This window comes from Salvelinus sp. IW2-2015, unplaced genomic scaffold (genome assembly GCF_002910315.2).
Source record: "Salvelinus sp. IW2-2015 unplaced genomic scaffold, ASM291031v2 Un_scaffold1588, whole genome shotgun sequence".
NCBI classification, from domain to species: domain Eukaryota; kingdom Metazoa; phylum Chordata; class Actinopteri; order Salmoniformes; family Salmonidae; genus Salvelinus; species Salvelinus sp. IW2-2015.
Window position 1 is genome coordinate 125,702 of NW_019943012.1, and position 8,534 is coordinate 134,235.

At 46.2% G+C, this 8,534-nt stretch overlaps 1 pseudogene; it reads right to left on the reverse strand.

The window, feature by feature from the left end:
• The window catches only part of LOC112071342 (F-box/LRR-repeat protein 2-like), a 47,101-nt pseudogene extending 42,126 nt beyond the window's left edge, over positions 1-4,975 (reverse strand).
• Positions 4,976-8,534: the final 3,559 nt, after the last annotated feature.

The window sequence follows — 8,534 nt, forward strand, 5'->3', positions numbered from 1 at the left end:
TATGCATAGCAGCATCTATTCTTTAGATATTCAGGGAAATGATATTCCTGATGGAATAAATGTAGGACCACTCAATGTTGAGAGCAGAATTGTTGTGAACTAGTAAAGTATTGATTACTAATGACATTCAACTGGCATAGGTTACAAGTCCACGTATTATTGACTTTTTAAATTAGCACTTGATATGACGAGACGAAGAGACTTCTCTCAAACGATGTTCTCAAAAGACTAGTTGGAATGTAGAAAGGTATACGAATATATAAAGTCGCTGAATTTGAGCGCATTATAAGAAGTAAATAACCATATATGTTATGGTAGCGACATAACTTTTAATGTGATAAATATTTGCAAAAGGATGGATATCTCTCCAGAGTGCAAATACAGTGCTTTCAGGAAGGAACTTTAGACCCCTTCACTTTTATCTACCATTTTGCGTTATCGTTAGCAGTCCTTATTCGTAAAATGTTAACATAAAAAAAATCTAAAGCAAGTCTCAGATAATACCTCCATTATGTCTTGACTGTATGAAAGCAAACTGTTTTTTTAGACATTTTATCAAATGTATATAAAATAAAAAAAAGAAAGACCTATTTAATAAGTATTCAGAACCTTGCATGAGACACAAATTGAGTCAGGATGCATCCTTTTAATGTTTCTACAAGCTATTGGAGCCCTGTGTAACAATTCAATTGATTGATATGATTTGGAAAGGCACCACAACGATCATATAAATAGCAGGTTCCACACAGTTACAGTGCATGTCAGAGCAAAAAACCAAGCCATGAAGTCGAAGAATTAGTCCGTATGAGCTCAAGACAAATTGGTCCGAGCACAGATCTGGGGAAGGGTAGCAAAAAAAATCTGCAGCATTGAAGGTCCCAAGAACACAATGGCTCATCATTCTTAATAGAAGTATTAGAACCACCAGACCTTCCTAACTGACCGCTCGGCAAAAATGAGCAATCGGAGGAGAAGGGCCTTAGTCAGGAGGTGACCAAGAATCTGATGGTCACTCTGACAGAGCTTTTAGAAGTCTCATCTTGAGATGTGAGAACCTTCCAGAAAGGACAACCACTTTGCAGCCACTCACCAAATCAGGCCTTTTATGTAGAGGGACCAGACGGAAGCACCCTCAGTAAAAGGATAGCGTCTCTTGGATAGCCAAAAAGTACTAAAAGACTCTCAGACCAATGAGAAACCGATCTCTGTCAGATGAAACCAAAAACTCTTTGGGCCTGAATGCCAAGTGACATCAGGAGAACACTGGCACCATCCTACGGGAAGCAATGGTGGTGACTAGCATCATGCCTGGGGATGTTTTTCAGCGGCGGGACTTGAGACTAGTCAGGATCGAAGGCAAGATGAACGCGACAAGTACAGAGAGAGATCTTGAACCAGAGCACTCAGGACCTTCAGACTGGGGCGAAAGGTTCACTCCACAGACAAACGACCCTAAGACCACAGCCAAGTTAATGCAGGAGTGGCTTCGGGATAAGTCTCTGAATGTCCTTTGATAGCCAGCACGAGCCCGGACATTAAACCCGATCAACATCATCTGAGAGAGACCTCACAACTGCTGTGCAGAGACGCTCCCACATCGCACCCTGACAAGCTTGAGAAGGTCTACAGAGAAAGATATGAGAAACTTCCCAAATACAGGTGCTGCAAGCTTGTAGCTCACACCCAATAAGACTAAGTTTTTTGTTGTAATACATTGCAAAAATTTCTAAATCTCTTTTTGCTTTGTCATATGGGTATATGTGTAGATTTATGAGGGGGGAAAAACGATTTAAAATACATTTCAGAAATAAGGGCGGGGTGTAACCTAACAAAATGTGGAAAAAGGCAAGGGCCATGAATTCTTTTGGAAGGCACTGATGTCCTCAAGCGTTTTGGGTGGCGTTTTGGTCATTTGACACTTTTAGCTCAGGCTGGTGTGTTGGCGTCGACTAGTTAGCGATTTGTGAGCACTAGTCACATGAAGAACAGATTGACTAGTTAGCGATTTTGTCACACTAGTCAGTGCTTGTTACAGTAGGACTTCATACTCTATCTATATACCACAAGGTGCTTTGTTTTATAACTGTGTAGAACAACGGTAATACTTGGGTATTTTACTGTCAAGGTGTGAGATAGTGGAAGACGCTTCAGGTAGACATACTGTTCCTATGGGGATAAATGGCTTCTGTTCATGGAGCAACCGCTACACATGTCAAATGCACGGAAAGACACATACATTACATTCTGCACACAATCATGCACAACAAGCACACCCGATGAACTCAAACATGACACGCACACAGGGCATACGCTGTCACGAGCTGGTTGCATTCATCACACGCACCCAGCTGTGGTGAGGCCGTGTTCTGAGCAAAATCAAATCGGTTTCATTTAAACCCATCCCACCGACCCCAGATAGAAATGAGCCGTATACCTCCAGCGATTTCTCTCTCTCCCCTTCGCTATTCATCTTTGTCTTCTTGCTGACTCAGAAGTGTTGCACGCCACATTGCGCTCGGTAATGATTTGTCTCCGTGATATTTAAATGAAACAAAGCAAGTGTAGTCGTGTGTGCATGTCACCTTGTTGCTGGCTGCGTCGTGGACTAAGCAGGAACACATTTAATTGCCAGAGCTGTTTTTTACAGCTAGCAGCAGGATGGAGTACAACTCCCAGTGTCTGATGCTAGTTAGCAATTACGTGTGTGTGTGTGCTGTGTGTGTGTGGACGTGTGTGTGTGTGTGGCTGTGTTGTGTGTGTGTGCTGAGTGTGTGATGTGGTGGTGTGTGTAGTGTGTGTGTGTGTGTTGTGTGTGATGGTATGAGTGTGGCCGAACAAATACTAAGTATGTGAATGCAGGACAGTCACGGTTCTGCTTCACAAAGCTAATTTAATAAATAGACAAGTAAACACTCAGGGTGCAGCGGTGAAAAGGATTGTTTTAATAACCACACAGTAAAATAATGTAACACAAGCTCTGGGGGGGGGGGGGGGGGGGGGGTTTGTCTCACAACACCGTTACCAGAACGCATTCTTATATCACACTCCGACGACACCCGCTGATCCCCAGCTGTGAGTAACTCAACTAGGTGTTCAGAGGACCTAAATGCCCTGTTAATGGGTATCTCCTCTCTACAGATCATGTTGTTAGTTTAGGCAGAGAGACTGGCATAGGGCGCATGGGATTTGTCCCAACTTGGCACCCTATTCCCTCACTGGGCCTGGTCAAAAAGTAGCTGCACTAAAAACGGGAATAGAGTGCCATATTGGAACACTGAGCGCTTCTAAAGAACTACTACAGCCATTTCGTAGCACCGTATCGGTTAACAATATCTACGTGTGTCTAAAGCACACCCTTTTCTTCTGTAGAGCACTTCTTTTGACCACTCTACGCAGAACAATGTGAGTTTAGTTACAGCTGTTACACCATGAGCGACAAATCAAATGATCTTTCACTGGCATGAACTTCAGTAACATGTATGTTGTGCCCCCTCCGGTCTGAACTCGAACAGGCTGGTGCCTATATAACATGTATGTTGTGCCCCCTCCGGTCTGAACTCGAACAGCCTGGTGCCTATATAACATGTATGTTGTGCCCCCTCCGGTCTGAACTCGAACAGCCTGGTGCCTATATAACATGTATGTTGCCGCGACGCATGACAGTGACCGTTCTACAGCGTGACCAACCCAACGAGTCTGTTACCGACAGAGAGGTGGGAGACGACTTACATACGACACTGAATAACACTGACTTTTGTAGGGCAGTTAGCTTTAGAGTAGTTGCCTATATGGGCTATAAACAAATTAAGGTTGCCAGATCGAATCCCCGAGCTGACAAGGTAAAAATCTGTCGATCTGCCCCTGAACAAAAAATATAGCCCAAACCAATCTCCAGCCTCCATTCCTGGTCCCAGTCCCTTCCCTATACCTCAGCCCCAGCCCAACCCACTCTCTCTCTACAGCCCACCACCTATACCCCAGCCTATCAATCCCCTTATACCCTGGTCCCAGCCTCATCCCTATACCCCATGTTGTTTGCTTACCCGGGCATAGTAGTTCTGACTGCAATCACTACCAGAGAACTATAATGACTGTAGCTGAGTAAACAATGATTGGCTTGTGTTAACAGCTACCCAGCCCTAACTGGCAACCAACCTCATCCCTGACTGGCAACCAACCTCAGCCTTGACTGGCAACCAACCTCAGCCTTGACTGGCAAACAACCTCAGCCCTGACTGGCAACCAACCTCAGCCCTGACTGGCAACCAACCTCAGCCCTGACTGGCAACCAACCTCAGCCCTGACTGGCAACCAACCTCAGCCCTATCCGTCGCTCCTGTCCCACAGACTGAGCTCGGTGTTGCAGCAGTCAGATTGTGCGTCTGTCTGGACAATAACAGGATTTCGGATTACCTTTAACCAACAAAGCCCCAGCTCCCTCCAGCATGTACAATTCAAACAGTGCACGCAGAAACACCATACGGAAAACCTACATAGCCGTTTACATACACACTCCTGTCCCGTTTCTGCAGCTCTTACCTCAAACCTGCCCTTGGTGATGCCGTTCATATCTGCGGAGGGTGTTACCGTACTGCGGAGGGTGTTACCGTACACAACACGTCTGGGGCTAGCGTTAGGTTTGGCGGATACCGTATTGTTTTTGTAGCCTGTGTCGTTCGAAGGGCTGCTGGTGGGAGAAGTCTGGACTGGGTGATCTCCCCTACCGGCGACAGGGCTTCTTTCTCCGGGATTGCTGCTTAGTCCGGGGCGGCCTGGAAGAGCAATAACCTAGTCTTTGAGCCCGACGGCTCTCCAGTCCGTCTCATCACACTGCCAGCTAACAAAATAACAATAACATGGACGCGCTCCTGGTGACCTCACTTCCGCCTCTCAGACAGCTCGCAGCGCTAATCAGCTGGCCTCAATATCCCCCCTCCTGCTCGAGCGGTTTGAAACGTCAACATGTTTGAAAAACATGATCCAAAAACATTTTATCAGTTTCTTCTGTTATTCTAGTATTTGTTTTCTACGGTGGACATGGAAGGGGAGGGCTGTGGCAGTGACGTCATTTCTGCGGGAAAAGCACGTGTGTCCGATTTGTTTTGATAGTGAGTTTGCGTTGGAGTTCGAATTGAAGATGTTCAGCAACGCGACACCGAAATATCGCCCGGTCCGTTAACGGTGAGGTATGTCACCGAACTGTCACAGGGGCACTGACCGGTTCTGAATCCGAAAAACACTGACTGGTATACAGGAACCCCAGAATATATCGCCAGGAGTTTGCTGTTTATTACAGAGAGACCACTCCATCATTATTTTCGTCTAAAATCTATTTTACACAAAACCACACATTCGAGTTAATTCCATGTCTTTTTATACATGTTATGCGTTAATCTCACAATAGGTACATGCGTAGCAGGCCTAATCTATTTAATCGTATGAAACGTGATGAGTATAATAGATATACCAAATGGTTGAAGACGGATGTAAGAGGGAGTTGAATATCTCTTACAAAAGTACTAAACTGAGTGATCTGAGCCTGTTCCCAAAGCGTCTCTAGAGGGCGCATTTATACTGCTACAAACTATTACTTTACTGTAGCCTACTTTTTACAAGCACTGTGACAGTTTAGGTTATTAGGCCTAATAGACAGCAGCCCTGTGTTTTTGTGTGTATTGTTCTAGGAGTGACCCCAGCCTGCACAAGCACACTAGTCCCTCTGCCTCGTTCCTAATGTACGATGGTCACACCAGTCCCTCTGCCTCGTTCCTAATGTACGACGGTCACACCAGTCCCTCTGCCTCGTTCCTACTGTAAACGATGGTCACAACCAGTCCCTCTGCCTCGTTCCTAATGTACGAAGGTCACACCAGTCCCTCTGCCTCGTTCCTAATGTACGACGGTCACACCAGTCCCTCTGCCTCGTTCCTAATGTACGACGGTCACACCAGTCCCTCAAGAGAGAGATTCAACCTATGCTGACTGGCACACTGGCCTGAGGCAACAATCAGCCCTGATGGGGCAATACAACCTCAAGCTGACTGGCCAACTAACATAGCTGTATGGCATCAAACTCACCTGATGGAATCTAACTCAGCTGATGCAACAACCTCCAGCTGATGGCAAGAACCTCAGCCGCTGAGGGATCAACTCAGCCTGATGGCACCACTCAGCTATCTCGTGTCCTGTCCAAACTGAGTGTGTTGCAGCAGTCAGATTGGCGTCCTGTTGGAAATAACAGGATTTTCGGATTAAGTTTAACAAAAGCCGCCCTCGAGCATGTACAATTCATAAGTGACGCAGAACACCATACGGAAACTACATATGGTTGTACTTACACCTGTCCGGTTTTGCGCTTTACCTCAATACCTGCCTTGGTGATCCGTTCAATATCTTGGCGGAGGGTGTTACGTACTGCGGAGGGTGTTTACTTGTACACAAACGTCGGGCTAGCGTAGGTTTGCGCGGATACTGTATGTTTTTGTAAGTGTGTGTTCGAAGGCTGCTGGTGGAGAGAGTCTGGACTGGGGTGATTCTCCCAGCCGGCGACGGGCTTCTTTCTCGATGCTGCTTTAGTCAGGGCGGCTGGAGCAATAACGTAGTCATTTGAGCGTACGGCTTCTCCAGTCGTCTATCACACCTTGAGTAACAAAATAAAAATACCATGGACGCGCTCTGGTGACCTCCCTTTCGCCTCTCAGACATCGCAGGCTAATGCAGCTGGCCTCAATTCCCCTCCTGTCGAGCGGTTTGAAACGTCAATGTTTGAAAAACATGAATTCCGACAACTTTTAATCAGTTTCTTGCTGTTATTCGTTAGTATTTGTTTTCTACGGGTGTTACATTGGAAGGGGAGGGCTTGTGGAGTGAGGTCATTTTGCGGGAAATAGCACGTGTGTCGGATTTGTTTTGATAGTGAGTTTGCGGGTGGAGTTGAATGAAGATGTTCAGCAGCGACACATTGAAATACGCGCGTCCGTTAAGGTGAGTATGTCCGAATCTGTCACAGGGCACTGACCGGTTCTGAATGAAACACTGACTGGTATACAGGACCCAGAATATATTCGCCAGGAGTTTGCTGTTTATTACAGGAGAGAATCCATCATTATTTCGGGTTAATATGCTTTTTACACCAAAACACATCTTTCGGAGTTAGGATCCATGTTTTTTATACATGGTGCGTTAATCTCACAATAGTACATGCGTAGCAGGTAACTATTTGTATGTAAAGTGATGAGTATATAGATATGAAATGGTTGAAGACGGATGTAAGGAGGGGTTGAATATTTAAAGTCTAAATGAGTGAGTTGTAGCCTGTTCCTCAAAGCTGTCTCAGAGGGCGCATTTATACTGCTACAAACTCTTACTGTTACTGGTATGACTACTTTTTACAAGCACTGGACAGTTTTAGGTTATTTAGGCCTAATAGACATGCACTGTGTTTTTGTTGTGGGGGGGGGGGTATTGTTTAGGAGTGACCCAGCTGCACAAGCACACTAGTCCTCTGACTCGTTCCTAATGTACGATGGTACAGCAGTCCTCTGCCTCTGTTCCTAATGTATAGACGGTCACTACAGCACTGCTGCTCGTTCTAGATGTACGACGGGTCACATCCAGTCCCTCGCTCGTTCCTAATGTACGGACGGTCACAGCCAGTCTCTCTGCCTGTTCTAATGTACGATGTAACAGTGCCTCTGCCGTCGTTCTATGTAGCGGTCAACAGTCTCTGTCTCGTCCTAAGTACGATGTCATCACAGTCTCTGCTGTTTCCTAATTGTACGATGGTCGTAAGCCTCTGCCTCGGTTTCCTAATGTACGATGGTCACCAAGTTCTCTGCCTGTTCTAACTTGTTACGACGGTCACAGTCGTCGCCTCGTTCTAATGTAGATGGTCCCAGTCTCGCTCGTTCTTAAGTACGACGGTCACCGAGTCCTCTGCTCGTTCTAATTACGATGGTCACACAGTCCTCTGCGCCGTTCCTAATGTCGAGGTCAATCAGGTCTCCTCTGTCCTATGTAGCGGTAACTCCACACTAGTCCTCTGCTCGTTCTTAATGTAGACGGTCAACAGTCTCTTCTGCTCGTTCTATGTACGATGGTCCCAAAGTTTCCTCTCCTCGTTCCTATGTAGGAGGTCACAGTTCTCTGCTCGTTCCTAATGTACGACTGGTCACTAGTTCTCTGGGGCTCGGTTCCTAATGTACACGGCACATCTAGTCTCTTGTTAGTGACGTCCATTACAGTCTTCGCCGTTCCTAATGTAGACGGCAACAGTCCTCTGCTGTTCTAATGTCGACGGTCCGGGTCAGTCCTCTGCTAGGTCTAATGTAGAACGGTACACTATGTTTTTCTCTGCCTCCGTTCTAGAAGGTAAGCGATGGGTCCACCAGTCCATCTGCTCGTTCTAGTGTAGATGGTCACACAGTCCCTGCCTCGTTCTTGTACACGGTAGCAGTCGCTGCGTCGTTCTAATGTACGACGGTCACAGTCTCTGCCTCGTTTAATGTAGACGGTCACACCCTTTTGTTTGTTCG